Source organism: Engystomops pustulosus, chromosome 9 (genome assembly GCF_040894005.1).
Source record: "Engystomops pustulosus chromosome 9, aEngPut4.maternal, whole genome shotgun sequence".
In the NCBI taxonomy this organism is placed as follows: domain Eukaryota; kingdom Metazoa; phylum Chordata; class Amphibia; order Anura; family Leptodactylidae; genus Engystomops; species Engystomops pustulosus.
The window spans coordinates 105,092,715-105,109,501 of NC_092419.1; the positions used below are offsets into that span (position 1 = coordinate 105,092,715).

The 16,787-nt window shown below is 41.5% G+C and overlaps 1 protein-coding gene across 5 annotated transcripts in view; it reads left to right on the forward strand.

Annotated features, from left to right (window-relative positions):
• RNF208 (ring finger protein 208) overlaps positions 1–16,787 on the forward strand; it is a 177,811-nt gene that overhangs the window by 68,535 nt on the left and 92,489 nt on the right. For 4 of the 5 annotated variants that reach the window (XM_072125243.1, XM_072125244.1, XM_072125246.1 and 1 more), the window contains exon 4: positions 5,314–5,420. The gene's annotated coding sequence lies outside the window, so the exon portion shown is untranslated. Of the gene's footprint in view, positions 1–3,990; positions 4,008–5,313; positions 5,421–16,787 lie in introns of those variants that run through there. The other variant, XM_072125249.1, reaches the window with a different exon arrangement.

A 16,787-nucleotide genomic window follows, 5' to 3' on the forward strand; every position in this document is an offset into this window, starting at 1 on the left:
ACTGGTCACCACCCAACTTTCCTAGACTTCTTCATGAGCAGTGCAGGAGTTAGGGGTGTACTAAGGAGAAACCTAGATGTTTTGTAATCAGGCATCTAGTACGGTTCGGTGATGTCTCCTGCAAGGCAGGAGTGCAGACAGTGTTTGAGGATATGTCTGCACTTCTCTTGTTTTGGGCGTTTACTGCAGACTTTTGCATCCCACCTGCAGGCGATCACTTTCTGCAGCATCCCAACCGAGCCTCATTTTATGTAAACATCTGTCTGCAGCGGGATAAAGCCTCGCTCTACATCTGTATAAACACGCTTTATGGGGCCAATAAACAGCAGCCACGTGAGCGCTCAGACCACTACTGCACAGAGCAGGGAACGCTCTGGCTACCACTCGGTTCTCCGAGCCAGGGGGGAGCCAGACCCATACATATAGTGGGCGATTCTGGTGGCCATGTGACCATGTGGTGGCCCCTGGAGATCTCCCCATAATCCTGCTCTGGTGCTACTTATTTACCAATTGCAATGTGTGAATGGAGCCTCAGTTTTCTTATACATTGTAATAGTCCTCTTAGTGACCATCATATAGTGTACAGCTACCACACAGTGGTAGCCATTGGACCCATCATGGTATATTTTTTCCCTGTTAGTCTCCCCTATATGGTGAAATTCTAGTAGCTGTCTGCTTCACCATCGTGATCATCTCCGGCACATTACTGAAGATCATGCACGGTCCCAACGAGTCTTAAGATGTGTCATTTGTGCTCTTCATGCTGTGAACATAGACAGGAAGTTTCTATCAAAGTGCAATATCATCACATATAAAGAGTGTTACTTGGCCTGTGTACAAGTAAAAACTTGTCTGCTCCTTCCTTTCTTCTCTGAAGCCACAATCTATTTCTTCTAAAGATACCCGCATGACAACCCGAGTGTATACTGGATCTGCCAACATCAGCTATCACAGAGGCAGATGTTAAATAACATGGTGTTTATCTACGGTGGGTATGGAACGTATTCAGACCCCTTTTACATTTTTCACTCTTTGTTTCATTGCAGCCAATTGGGGAGATCAAAAAAGTTATTCGATTTGCTCATTAATGTATACACTGCACCCTATCTTAACAGGGAAAAAAAAAACGGAAATGTAGATATTTTTGCTAATTTTTTAAAAAAGAAAAACTTAGATATCAGATAGTCGTAGGTATTCAGACTCTTTGCTGTGACACTTATATGTAACTCACATTCCTTCTGATCCTCCTTGAGATGGCTCTACTCCTTCATTGGAGTCGAGCTGTGTTTAATTAAACTAATTGGACTTGATTAGGAATGGTGCATGAGACCTTACAGCTCACAGTGCACGGCAGAACACATCAGAATCATGAGGTCTAAGGAACTGCCCAAGGAGCCCAGAGACAGAATTGTGACAGCACAGACCTAAAAAAGGTTACAAAAGAATATCTGTAGCACCCAAGGTTCCTAAGAGCACAGTGGCCTCCATAATCCATTAATAGAAGAAGCTTGGTATGACCACAACTCTTCTTCGACCTGGCTGCCCAGCCAAATTAAGCAATTGTGGGAGAAGAGCCTTGGTAAGCGGTAAAAATAATCCCCAGGAAGCAAAGAAGAACCCCATGATCCCTGTGTCTGAGCTCCAGAGATGCAGGAGGGAGATGGGAGTCTCCTATCACTGCAGCCTCCAGCAGTCGGGGCTTTATGGCAGAGTCTGGAAGCTTCTCCTCAGTGTAAGACATATGAAAGCTGCATACAGTGTGCAAAACACATGAAGGATCCGGACTACGAGGAATAAGATTCTCTGCTCTGATGAGATGAAGGTTGATAATTGTAAGCGGTGAAGAAAACCAGGTGCTGCTCATCACCTGCCAAATACAATCCCAGCAGTGACACATGGGGGGCAGCATCAGGCTATGGGGGGGGCAGGACCACTGAGGGGAATGGAAGGAAAGATGCGGCCAAGTACAGAGAGATCCTGGATGAGAACCTCCTCCAGAGCTCTGGACCTCAGACTGGGCCGAACCTTCCAACAAGACAATGACCCTGAGCACACAGCTAATACCACAGCAGAGGCTTCAGAACATGTCTGTGACCATTCCTGACCGGCCCAGCCAGAACCTGGACCTAAACCCAATGGAGCATCTCTGGAGAGACTGTAAAATGGCCTCCACCAACCTTCACCATCTAACCTGAGGGAACTGGAGAGGATCTGCAAGGAAGAGGCAGAGGATCCCCAAATCCAGGGGTGAGGAACTTGTAGCATCTTCCCAAGAAGCCTCCTGGCTGCACCAGCTCCAAAGCTTCTACTCATCACTGAGCAAAGGGGCCAAATACTCATCACCCGGGGGCCGGATACTCATCACTGGGGGGGGGGGGGGGGTTGGGGTTGGTGTGGATTTGGCAGTGGATACTCATCGCTCGGGGTTGAATACTTATCACCAGGGGGGAGGGGGTTTAGCTGTGAATACTCATCACCAGGGAAGATTTCACTTTTTCTTGTTTAATAAATAAGCAAAAATATCTACATTTCTGTTTTTTTCCTGAGAAGATGGGGCAGAGGGCACATTAATAAGCAAAAAAGGAACTTTGATGATTTTACCAATTGGCCGTACCTTCTATAAATGACATCAGCATGCAGCATGAAGTGAGTGACTACCAATAACTTTCATGGGAATTTCAGGGTGACTGTGTCCCACAGCCCCATACAAGTGACCAGAGCACAGGTTGTAACTGTACAGGGCACTATGGGAGGGAAGTAAGAGTTCTCCTTACCGCGACTTTGCCAATTAAGGCCGCAATGTAGGCGTGCGGAGACTTGTGGCCATTGATGCTCCACTAGGGGGATTCTGGGAAAATATGCAAAATTTCCCAGGATGGGATAAGGAAAACCACGTCTCCTCAGTACAGCGCAGGGAACTGGTTTGGCTGGTTAGAGGCTTGTGAGTGCTGGTTTGGTCCTGCATCATGTCATAAGGCCTCTGGTTAGGTGCATTTCTAAGGAATTGGTTTAATCAGACATCTAATAGCAACCCATGAGGTGACAAAGTGTTATGAGTGCTTCCCAACCCAGCTTTTACCCCTGTATGGCTTCTGGGGTATGTCCACATGGACTGTAACTTTTATGTCTTCCTGAGATTCCTAATTAAATGTTGTTTTTCTTTTTAAAAAATCATAAACATCTGCCTAGCAGCAGGACTGTGAAATATGGATTTATATTCCAGGATTGTAGCTGGGGGCGTGCCCTCACACTGCTGTGCTCTGTGCATTGAGCTTTTTGAATACTACAGCTATCAATAAGAGCATAGGGCCAAATCAAGGCAGCTCGATCCTATGTGGGCCACGCAGAATAAGCATATATGACACCTCTGTATGGGGCAGGACTACTACTGGCCATATACAGGCAGCGCCGGTGACTCCTATAGGGTCCTTCCAGTTGAGCTATACTTTACTGTAATAGTAATAGACTTGTGTGGTGTGTAGTGAGTGTGAGGCTACTGTACACAGAGATAGTGGACGTGTAACGACCTGCACGAGCGTCTCTGTACGAGTAATGATGAAGTATTACACATTAGTATACACATAACGCTCCAGGGCGCCTTCACACGTGTTACCTGTAGAAACATGGCCACAAACATGAGGTTATCCTAATTGCATCCATTCACCATCTGCATCACTCGCCCCAGCTTTAGTGTCTGTTCACACACCAAAATAAAATTCATAAAATACAAAATTAAATGCATCCTGTTTTTTTCCATTGCATTCCGTTTCAAGTGTAGCGTCACCATCTGAATTCACCCTTTACAACACTTCTGCTGCATTATAACCCAGAAGACATTAGTACTACTGTCCCTTTAAGAGCTCCTCACTACTGAGCCTCGGTGTATGGGTGGGGTGTATAATTAGGAAGGTTATTAATGTTTTGTTCTGACAGCTTTCCCAGCAGAGAGGTTGAGCTGATTTTCATTGATCAGGCTCATCTGCTTCTATGACTTTTTGGCTGATTGAGTGAGTTTCCAATTGTTGATGTGCACTCGGTGACGTGAGCTGCTACAATGGTACTTACCTCTGCCCTGCTGCGATACAATAGAGGGATCAATGCTTTGTAAATGTAATACATGAGAGCTGTGACAATGTATCAACAGCTTTCCCAAAGACTGATACCAATCAGGTAGTATCCATGTATATACAATGTATCTGAGTGTAGATGTAGCCGCCGATCTCCTGCCTTCCCTCCTTTGTTTATCGGCTGCTCATCTGTGGTTCTCCTCTCGCTGTGTGATAAATAACCCAATATAAACATCCTCTGAAGCTTCTTCATGAGTCACCGGCCTGCAGAGCCACCCAATATGTTACTTACAGGAGAGTAACGGGGTCCACGATGAGAAACACCGCTGCTGACATCATATTCCGTAGCCGGGAACTCTTTTTTTTGTGTTAAATACCAGAAATTTCATGGCAGCGGAACATGTGGTGAGATAAATGTGGATTAATCTGTGACAAAATATCTCTGTATATAAATATATCCTCTTAAAGGAACACTCACAAGTTTCTATTCAGTCTAAAACTTCACTAGTTAAATGCACCAAAATTCTTACCTAAAATGCACCAAAGATCTGGTTTCCCTGCTCTGCATCATGTTCATTCCTGATACATTTGCAGAACGGGACGTTGTGTATTCAGGAGGAGGCCTGGTTTACAATGCAACTAATCGCATCAAATAGTTCTCATCTGTACACATCAGTTCTGCACTAGGCATCAGGGAGGATCATTTCTATCCTGCCTAAGGTCGTGTTCACACATTGCCCTTAAATTCATCACAAACGCAAATGGGTATGGCAACCAGCAACGTGTAAGCATGTTTCTAGTTCGCAAATGGAAGCACTTAGGTCTAAATGCATCTGCTTTCGGCAGTAAGGCCGCGTTCAGGCGTTGCGTTTTTTGGTTTGCGATTTCCAAAGGCTTCAGTCTTGATCACATGTTGAGGTTACATTGCTTTTCCACTGTATTTGCTTAAACGTAATGTAACCTCAGCATGTGATTCAAATTCAAGCCTTGCGAATGCGCTGAAAACACAGCAAAAAAACGCACCGTGTGAACGCGGCCTCGCTCCTCCTTGATTGTGCATACATTGCATTTTAGATAGTATAAGCACACAGTGTGAACGTGGATGTTGAGCTTTCTCTTTGTCGCCCCCTGCTGACTCATGCACTTTTTGCAGCCGTCCTTTCTCAATTCTGTTACATATTCCTCATAATGTACAGGAATCTTACATTATAGCAGAGAATAACGGAGAGTGTGCATTGCTTTTCAGGGGTGTATGGATTTGGCTCGTACATATGATGGATCAAATATTGCTGCATGTCACGTAATGATTGACTCTCTAGAGACCAGTGCTTGGACACGATTGCCACGTTTATTGTGAGTATTTGAATGTGCAGAGAATAATATCCTTCCTCTTTTTATAAATAACCACAATACAATTTACTCTGTCGCCAGTAATCATGAATGCAGCTCTGGATGTGACTGACCATAGACGATAGCTGTCACCCCAGATAACTGCTCTTCCCAGATGTATGCACAGCTGAGCGTGCATGTGTTCTGGATATTCTATATACCTCTATCTTACCTCCACTCAACACAGGTGGATTGGACAGATTGAAATCCAACATGCCGATTCTTTTTTTATCCCAATTTCTGCCCCCAGGGAATAGTTGGGATAAATGCCCCAATAGTTAAGGTAGTTCAAAACCTCATGTCTATGTTCATGTTGCAAAAGCCATGGCTGGGGAGAAATCCAAATGTGTATTTTGTTATGTTATATAGGATTAGTATACCCTATAGTGTGATAGTTTTCATAGCACTGGTGTTCTCACGTGGTGTAGTTGGGCATACGGCCTTCACAAGTGTGAGATTGTTGTGGTTGAATTTTGAATTTTGCATGAACAAACATAACATAACCTATTTCCCACACTGCTGGCACTTCCTCCTGTGAGAGGGGACTGAGCGCTTTCTCAGTTAGGATCTACACATTTCACACAATGTGACTCTTCCCTGCCTCATTTTCACATGAGATGAGTCAAGTTTAGAGGCTGCAGGAGTTGTATCACTACAGAAGCCCCTATCTTCTATTCTATAGCACCTAGAAACACGCTTATTGTGTCATTTTAAAGATGAGAATCTCATCTTTCACCACTTCAAGCTTATGGTTTTGTGAGCTACAGAACTGGACATACATACTAATTAAATATTAGCGGAACTTGATCTTCATCTGCTGCTTGCATAATCAACTGTGTCACCGACTTTATAGATCACAAAGCCATAAGCCTGATGTGATCTCAAATTAGATCCTTATCTTTAATATGACAGCACATACAGCTTGTTTCTAGCTATATAATCTATAGAACAGATTATAGGGGCTTTTTAAGTGACCCTTTCCCCATGCAGCCTCTAAACCACACTCATCTCATGTGCAAATGAGTTGAGAAGAGTTATAGGTGAATAGATTTTATAGGATTTTAGGATTTTTAGGCATTTATTGTGTATTACTGTGCTTTGCTAATGTTATATACAGGCTATAATAAAGGGGCATTCATTATTTATTGTGTAGGTTTTCTCACTGCGTTTAGCCTGGAAGATCTGGACTATAACCTGCCTCCGCCTTAACCCAATGTTACAGGAGTGTAGGGCTAATTCTCCACATCTGCCTGTTACAAAAGTGATACATCAGGACAAACTCTAAAGCAGGTTCTAATATCAGACCCCTGTGACGTGGGTCTCCCCTCTGTGCGCAGCCAAGCTCCTAAACCTGAGTGTATCCAATCTGCACATCATCAAAATCTACGCCCCGATCCTTTCACAATTCTGCTTTCTCTCTACTTTGTTCTCACAAATGATTGAAACTTTGAAAAAAAAAGATGACCACCCCTTCTGGGCCTGGTGTGATTTGTTCCCTAAAAGAATCCCTATTTTGTACATCCATTTCATATTCCCCTCATTGTTCTCACACCACCATTGGGCACTGACCACGTCACCATTGTTCACTTTCACTATTTTCCGCCTTGTGTACTTGCCAGTTGCACCCAGGCCCGATCACTCACTCCCCTAACCATGTTAAATGGGTGTGTGGATGTATGGTTCATTGGCCCATGAAAGAATGAATGTATATCTTGGCATACGCGTGGGTATGAATACCCTTGTTGGGCACAACTTCAATCACTGACACATAAATGCATAATGAATTGTTCATCTAGATTAGTTTGTCATTTAGCTGTATAATTATATTATATTGTATCATACTGTTAAATAGGATTTTCATATGTGTACCCACTTGAACACTAATTTTTCAATTGCAATCCAAGAGTTCAGGATAGACCAATACATAACATCCATGTATCCTTTCCCTGGCTCCAGACTGCTTGATGCATTCTAGAGTCTGCATGCACGATGTCACTTTACCCCATATACCAGCGATGGCGAACCTTTTAGAGACTGAGTGCCCAAACTACAACAAAGACCCACTAATTTATCGCAAAGTGCCAACACAGAAATTTAATTTGTGGTTTATACTCCCTTCTCTGTCACAGTTTTCATTGATACCAGCACCTGAGGACACCAATAAAGCAGAAAATAGTCCCAGGTACAGCTGTCACTTTAAAATACCTCTGTGCACAGCAAGTCCTGGGCTGTCTGGGACTGCAGGAAGATACCTGGAGTCATCTCTGGTGATGGCCTGAGTGCCCACAGAAAGGGCTCTGAGTGCCACCTCTGGCACCAGTGCCATAGGTTAGCCATCACTGCCATATACCATCGTGATTTGGGATTACTGCCCACACGATGTTAGTTCACATATTCACCGGCCACTATTGCGCAATACCGTTGGGGAACAGCAGGGGACATGATCGGGAGCGTGCGCCAGTTTGTGGCGCATGCGCAGCTGCGTGCTTATACTTCTGAGACCGCGCTAACACGCACATGACAGAGACATACTAGACTTCCGGTCTGGACCGGAAGTCATCAGCTGCGGCTCGTTTTGCCCCATGAGAGACGCCAGCACACAAATAGGACAACAGCCAACACCACGACACCCCTGAGGAAGCCAGTTGGGTGGCGATACGCGTGGGGCTGTGTGCCCCAGCTTCCCCTCACCTCCCCTTTGCGTTCATCCCGGTTGCAGCAGGTAGATATGTGGATCCATCTTGTACATATACCTCATTGCACTTGCTTATAGATTGTTCTGTTGGAGGATTGCTGGTTCACTTTTTGTTGATTCTCCCGGGATTATGAGCTTTGACCACATACACTGGATATTTTATCCACTATAAGATACATTTTTGGATTTTGTGCGGCTAGGGGGGTGTTATCTCAGGAGGGGGAGCTGGTGGTTTGTAGGGGTGACCAGCACTATCACATGCTAGGTCCCCTTGCTGGATTATTGTTTGTGTGTTGTTCACACTTTTAAATGTTTTTATGTTTTTTTTGTGTTGTGGTGTAATTCATATCAATAAAAGTTGTTTATACTTTATTTTTTTGGTCTTGTGGCATACTTCTGTTTTCTTGTGAGTTCTAAAAGAAACCTAGGACATCCCTAGTTCTCATTACAGGGGCCATTATATTAGCATCACCCCCTGCACAAGGACCATAGTTGGGACCAGTTATTCTCTTTCTCAACCATGGCCCAAAATTTGATTTGGAACAAAGACATTGTTCATATGATTATTTATTACCCTTGTTTTGGGGCCAATTTCTCCCTCTTCCCATTTTTTTTCCTTCCCATGTTCACACAACACAAACAATTTTCCAAAAAAAATGTTGCTAATCCTTGTTTCTCAGGTGAGCAAAGTAGCTGGGACACCATAAAACTACATACAATACAAGCAGTCCCCGGGTTACATACAAGATAAGGTCCATAGATTTGTTCTTAAGTTGAATTTGTATGTAAGTCGAAACTGTATATTTTACTATTGTAGTTCCAGACAAAAATTTTTTTTGCCCCAGTGACAATTGGATTATCAATAAAGCTTCATTACAGACACCTTACAGCTGATCATTGCAGCCTGGGGCTATAGTAACATCCAGAGAGGTCACCAGGGGTCACAGTGGGCAGAGGGGTCCATCTTTTACTAGGGATCGTCTGTAAGTCGGGTGACTTTAAGTAGGGGATGCTGTATGCTATAAATAAAAGCGGACATGTAATGAGTGGATGTAATTACAAGCGGATATATCAGGCAGTGGAAAGAGTGTTATAACGTCTCAACCCACATGCTCGAAAGAGCATAACCCCAACTTGATGTTACGCCGCTGTTTCAGGGTAACCCCAACTCAACATCGCTGTGTCAGGGTTACCGGAGAGTCTAAACTGCTTCAAGGGTCACATACATCGGGAGATGCGCATGTACAAAGCCTAATGTACAATGTGTAAATGCCAGACACCGGGTGTCTGACCCAAATCCTGGGTCCACTCTAATAATAATAATAATAAAGTTCATACTGGGGGGTGTTTGTCAGACCCAATTGCGGTTCCTCAAGATTTCAATTTTGTACAATCTCTCATAATTCCATTGCGACACTGTAACTTATCACTAAGAGGAAGCTTTCTAAGGTTCCCACAAATCATCTCCATTGTGATGAATAATCTGGCGCCCTCTACTGGCAGAGACACGACTTTCATTTTTGCATTGAACTGTATATTGAACATCAATTTTGTAAAAAAAAATATCATTCCAGCTCTGTGGCAGTGACAGAATAATTCCTTATTGACGTCTAGGGCAGCGATCTATGGAGCTAAACAGAAACCCATTAGCATCCGGTAATCCCTTCTGAAAACAAAGGGCAGTCACGAAGGTAATGGCTGTACCTGACTCACCTGCGTTACGTCTCCTGGCAACCGGCGCTTTGTCATCCCAAATATTTACCTGTTTGCTGATGCTGCAACAAAAGGAACAAATTGTTTATTTATAAAGAGGAATTCCAGAGATTATCCCGGGGCGGACACTTTGTTTGTGGAACAAGTGAATGCACCAAACGTGATGAGGGGCGGTGATATGTATCCAAATGAGGAACCAACGCTTTGTGCTGCCGTTTCCTTCAGAAGATACAACAATGTATCAGTTCCTCTTATAGATTCCATATAATTTGGAACAGTTACATAAGGACTTGTAAAATCTGAAACCTTCAGTATAATCAAAGGTCATGAAGGCCTAGGCCTATATATTGGAGGAGAAGGACTTCTAGCTCTACTTTTCCTGAAACTCTAGGGTTACGAGACATAAGGGCATCAGCATGTAAGATTGTAGACCATGTAGAGTTATGTATTGTCCCTGGAGAGATGTGTGTTAGTAGCAGCAGGACTGTGAAATATGAAATATATTTCAGGATTGTTCTAACACTTCTGTGCACTGCACCTCCAGGGTTAGATATTGTGCCTTGATATATATAATCAGAACTGTGTGTATGTTATTAGTAGCAGCAGGACTGTGAAATATGGATTTATACTGTGAAATATATTTCAGGATTGTTCTAACACTTCTGTGCACTGTAGCTAGGGTTAGGTATTGTTCCTGGAGATATATGTAATCAGAACTGCGTGTATGTTGTTAGTAGCAGCAGGACTGTGAAATATGGATTTATATTTTAGAATTGTATCTTCTCTAAGTACACTGAGGTAGTGTCCTCACACTGCTGTTCTCTATGCCTCAGCCCTTCTCCACTGTATCATTTTTACTTGTCATGTATTCATACTGTAAAAAGAAAATCTTAGCGCCTCGGACACATTCATAGTGAGGTAGGTAGGTAGGGGTTACAGGTCAGAGCAGGATTTTAGAATAACCTGTCCAGAGGATAATAATTGTGGTACTAGAGGGTGTGGTACTGGTCCAGACCCACCTCCCATCCACATCCACAAAAACCTGAAATGCTTGTCCTTAGCTTGTATCAGAATGTGGGAAAGCTGGGTGATGGCACTGTGTAAGTGGGTGGATTGCACTGGCCTCAGGGGTGACATGTGCAGTATATATTTGCGCCATGGGGGTCTCCTTATGTAGATGAGAAATCGGGAGGGGGCAGCGGTGTAGGAAGGAGGGAGATATTCCACATGGCGGACAGGTTTTTTCTGAAAACATTTAGATATTGAATAATAAGCAGTAATGCAGACACTTGGGCTCAGTATATTGGGGGGAATGGGCTGATATTAGGGGGTCTCGCTCCATAGTGTGCAGTTTGGTGCAGGCTCCTGGTGTATACAGCACTAACTCATATATATTTTACTCCACATTCTCACTGACATATTTACTAAATATAACAAACCACATAAATCACTGACACAGGAAGTTTACCCCAGGCATAAATATCTCTCCTGATGGAGAAGGGTGCGGGGCTGACGAAACGGGGGTCTCCCATGTATGATGGGGGTTAGTCAGAGTAACAGCACATCCGGAGCATCCACAGCACTCGGGTCATAGTGATGCAATGAGTAACAGTGTATCCAAACACATGTCTGCTGAGATAGGTTTAGATACCCTATCACATGTGATACATGGTATCATATGTGTATCATGTGTGATACTGTGCTCTTGAGCCGCTGTCTTCTAGGTAGCTGTATCTAAGCCTTTGATGTGTGAATCCTAATCCCATCATTTAGTTATCACATTATATTGCGGCATGTAATATTATGGATAATATTTCTATATTTGTGGACTTCATCTGTGTTTTCCATCTTCCAGGATTCTTGGCTCAGCTCCTCGTATGATAATAACAGAATGACTCAGCCTCTGCCAACATCTTCCTCCTCCTCATTGCACTATACATGACGGGTCAGAGAGGGAGTCACATGTAATCATCCCACTAATTACTATTATTGTTATTTGTCTATAAGGATGACACATGATGATGGGGATTTCCCTGAGAGATGGACATAATCCCACATTACTTCTACATAGGGGGCAGTATTATAGTAGTTATATTCCTGTACATAGGGGGGCAGTATTATAGTAGTTATATTCTTGTACATAGGGGGGCAGTATTATAGTAGTTATATTCTTGTACATAGGGGGCAGTATTATAGTAGTTATATTCTTGTACCTAGGGGGCAGTATGATAGTAGTTTTATATTCTTGTACATAGGGGGCAGTATTATAGTAGTTATATTCTTGTACATAGGGGGCAGTATTATAGTAGTTATATTCTTGTACATAGGGGGCAGTATTATAGTAGTTATATTCTTGTACATAGAGGGCAGTATTATAGTAGTTATGTTCCTGTACATAGGGGGCAGTATTATAGTAGTTATATTCTTGTACATAGGGGGCAGTATTATAGTAGTTATATTCTTGTACATAGGGGCAGTATTATAGTAGTTATATTCTTGTACATAGGGGGCAGTATTATAGTAGTTATATTCTTGTACATAGGGGGCAGTATTATAGTAGTTATATTCCTGTACATAGGGGCAGTAATATAGTAGTTATATTCCTGTACATAGGGGACAGTATTATAGTAGTTATATTCCTGTACATAGGGGGCAGTATTATAGTAGTTATATTCTTGTACATAGGGGGCAGTATTATAGTAGTTATATTCTTGTACATAGGGGGCAGTATTATAGTAGTTATATTCTTGTACATAGGGGGCAGTATTATAGTAGTTATATTCTTGTACATAGGGGGCAGTAATATAGTAGTTATATTCCTGTACATAGGGGACAGTATTATAGTAGTTATATTCCTGTACATAGGGGGCAGTATTATAGTAGTTATATTCTTGTACATAGGGGGCAGTATTATAGTAGTTATATTCTTGTACATAGGGGGCAGTATTATAGTAGTTATATTCTTGTACATAGGGGGAAGTATTATAGTAGTTATATTCTTGTACATAGGGGGCAGTATTATAGTAGTTATATTCTTGTACATAGGGGGAAGTATTATAGTAGTTATATTCTTGTACATAGGGGGCAGTATTATAGTAGTTATATTCTTGTACATAGGGGGCAGTATTATAGTAGTTATATTCTTGTACATAGGGGGCAGTATTATAGTAGTTATATTCCTGTACATAGGGGGCAGTATTATAGTAGTTATATTCTTGTACATAGGGGGAAGTATTATAGTAGTTATATTCTTGTACATAGGGGGCAGTATTATAGTAGTTATATTCTTGTACATAGGGGGCAGTATTATAGTAGTTATATTCCTGTACATAGGGGGCAGTATTATAGTAGTTATATTCCTGTACATAGGGGGCAGTATTATAGTAGTTATATTCTTGTACATAGGGGGCAGTATTATAGTAGTTATATTCCTGTACATAGGGGGCAGTATTATAGTAGTTATATTCTTGTACATAGGGGGCAGTATTACAGTAGTTATATTATTGTACATAGGGGGCAGTATTATAGTAGTTATATTCTTGTACATAGGGGGCAGTATTATAGTAGTTATATTCCTGTACATAGGGGGCAGTATTACAGTAGTTATATTCTTGTACATAGTGGGCAGTATTATAGTAGTTATATTCCTGTACATAGGGGGCAGTATTACAGTAGTTATATTCTTGTACATAGGGGGAAGTATTATAGTAGTTATATTCTTGTACATAGGGGGCAGTATTATAGTAGTTATATTCTTGTACATAGGGGGCAGTATTATAGTAGTTATATTCCTGTACATAGGGGGCAGTATTATAGTAGTTATATTCCTGTACATAGGGGGCAGTATTATAGTAGTTATATTCCTGTACATAGGGGGCAGTATTATAGTAGTTATATTCCTGTACATAGGGGGCAGTATTATAGTAGTTATATTCTTGTACATAGGGGGCAGTATTATAGTAGTTATATTCTTGTACATAGGGGGCAGTATTATAGTAGTTATATTCTTGTACATAGGGGGCAGTATTATAGTAGTTATATTCTTGTACTTAGGGGGCAGTATTATAGTAGTTATATTCTTGTACATAGGGGCAGTATTATAGTAGTTATATTCTTGTACATAGGGGGCAGTATTATAGTAGTTATATTCTTGTACATAGGGGGCAGTATTATAGTAGTTATATTCTTGTACATAGGGGGCAGTATTATAGTAGTTATATTCTTGTACATAGGGGGCAGTATTATAGTAGTTATATTCTTGTACATAGGGGGCAGTATTATAGTAGTTATATTCTTGTACATAGGGGCAGTATTATAGTAGTTATATTCTTGTACATAGGGGGCAGTATTATAGTAGTTATATTCTTGTACATAGGGGGCAGTATTATAGTAGTTATATTCTTGTACATAGGGGGCAGTATTATAGTAGTTATATTCTTGTACATAGGGGGCAGTATTATAGTAGTTATATTCCTGTACATAGGGGGCAGTATTATAGTTTTTATATTCTTGTACATAGGGGGCAGTATTATAGTAGTTATATTCCTGTACATAGGGGGCAGTATTATAGTAGTTATATTCCTGTACATAGGGGGCAGTATTATAGTAGTTATATTCCTGTACATAGGGGGCAGTATTATAGTAGTTATATTCTTGTACATAGGGGGCAGTATTATAGTAGTTATATTCCTGTACATAGGGGGCAGTATTATAGTAGTTATATTCTTGTACATAGGGGGCAGTATTATAGTAGTTATATTCCTGTACATAGGGAGCAGTATTATAGTAGTTATATTCCTGTACATAGGGGGTAGTATTATAGTAGTTATATTCCTGTACATAGGGAGCAGTATTATAGTAGTTATATTCCTGTACATAGGGGGTAGTATTATAGTAGTTATATTCTTGTACATAGGGGGCAGTATTATAGTAGTTATATTCTTGTACATAGGGGGCAGTATTATAGTAGTTATATTCCTGTACATAGGGAGCAGTATTATAGTAGTTATATTCTTGTACATAGGGGGCAGTATTATAGTAGTTATATTCTTGTACATAGGGGGCAGTATTATAGTAGTTATATTCTTGTACATAGGGGGCAGTATTATAGTAGTTATATTCCTGTACATAGGGGGCAGTATTATTGTAGTTATATTCTTGTACATAGGGGGCAGTATTATAGTAGTTATATTCTTGTACATAGGGGGCAGTATTATAGTAGTTATATTCTTGTACATAGGGGGCAGTATTATAGTAGTTATATTCTTGTACATAGGGGGCAGTATTATAGTAGTTATATTCCTGTACATAGGGGGCAGTATTATAGTAGTTATATTCTTGTACATAGGAGGCAGTATTATAGTGGTTATATTCTTGTACATAGGGGGCAGTATTATAGTAGTTATATTCCTGTACATAGGGGGCAGTATTATAGTAGTTATATTCTTGTACATAGGAGGCAGTATTATAGTGGTTATATTCTTGTACATAGGGGGCAGTATTATAGTAGTTATATTCCTGTACATAGGGGGCAGTATTATAGTAGTTATATTCTTGTACATAGGAGGCAGTATTATAGTGGTTATATTCTTGTACATAGGGGGCAGTATTATAGTAGTTATATTCTTGTACATGGGGGCGGTATTATAGTACAACAATGTGCCATATACAGTAATTGTGTACTGTGTGGGACTGTCTAGTTAGCAGTAACCAGTACATGAGCACATAGTGTATTTCCATTAGGGATGCAGCATGTATAGCACCTGGTCTATACCTGTGTTGTACACTATATACAGGCAGTGCATTTACCCTTCCTCCCCCTGGGGCCTCATATTTCTAGCTGTTGTATGATGACACGTGTGTAGTAAAAATAGCTACTAGTGGACGCCGCCCGTGACACGTAACAGGAGCCGGTGATGTGTCTGGATGCAGATTCCCACTTTCGTGAGACTTGTACACCTCTCCCTCCGTGTTGTTACTTTTGTGACCTGTGAGCTATTTGTTGCTCATCCAGGAAAGCTGGGTGGGTGGGGGGCGCTACAATAACAAGGCTGTCTGCTAGTGATGAGTATAAGCAGACCCTCTTTCCTGAAGGGGGTGCATTGTGTCGCCCCATGTCGGACACGTAACCCATGTCTTGTCTCCCGGCCTCTTGAAAGGATGACGTCCAGAAGAGGCAGCTTCACCCTGCGTCACCGAGGAGCAGAAATTTTTGAGTTTTTGTGGCTGGCAGCGGGACAGACCTTTCACTGCTTCCTAATCTGCTGCAGATGTCTGTGTTGTGTTATGTTTTCACAAGAGGTCACTCAGAGGAAACCACCATTCACATGGTCCATTACCTAATCCATGTTTTCTCACTCCTTATCCGTGCTTCATATCCTCAGTCTGCTCAGAATTGGAAAATATTCCGCAGAATTTACTGTAATGAAGGATAAAACATCCCGGTAATCTCATACAAGCGGCAGCTGACAATACAATGATACATGCATAAGTATATGAATACATATTTCTTTTTATAGCGCCATCATATTCCACAGCGCTGTACACATGTACATTGGGGGGCACATACAATAAGACATACGAGAGAAATAACCTTTTCAGATGAAACAGTAGGAATGAGGGCCCTGCTTACCAGAGCTTACAGTCTGTCTGTTTAATATGCAAACAGTACTAATGAACCTCCATAAAATATGGTTTCATGTCAATACTAGTGCCCCTGATGTATCACTAGCTATATACATTATAGATCCTGGTAGGCGAGCGCCTAACAATAGCAGACATACAAGTATATAAAGTGCATAGAAATTAATGTATACCGACCAGGCTGCATCATGTTCAGGAGAGATGGCGATGAACCACAGAAGCCCCCCCTCAAAAAAAAAAAAAAAAATTGACAAAGACCAGACGATAAAATTTAAAAACAC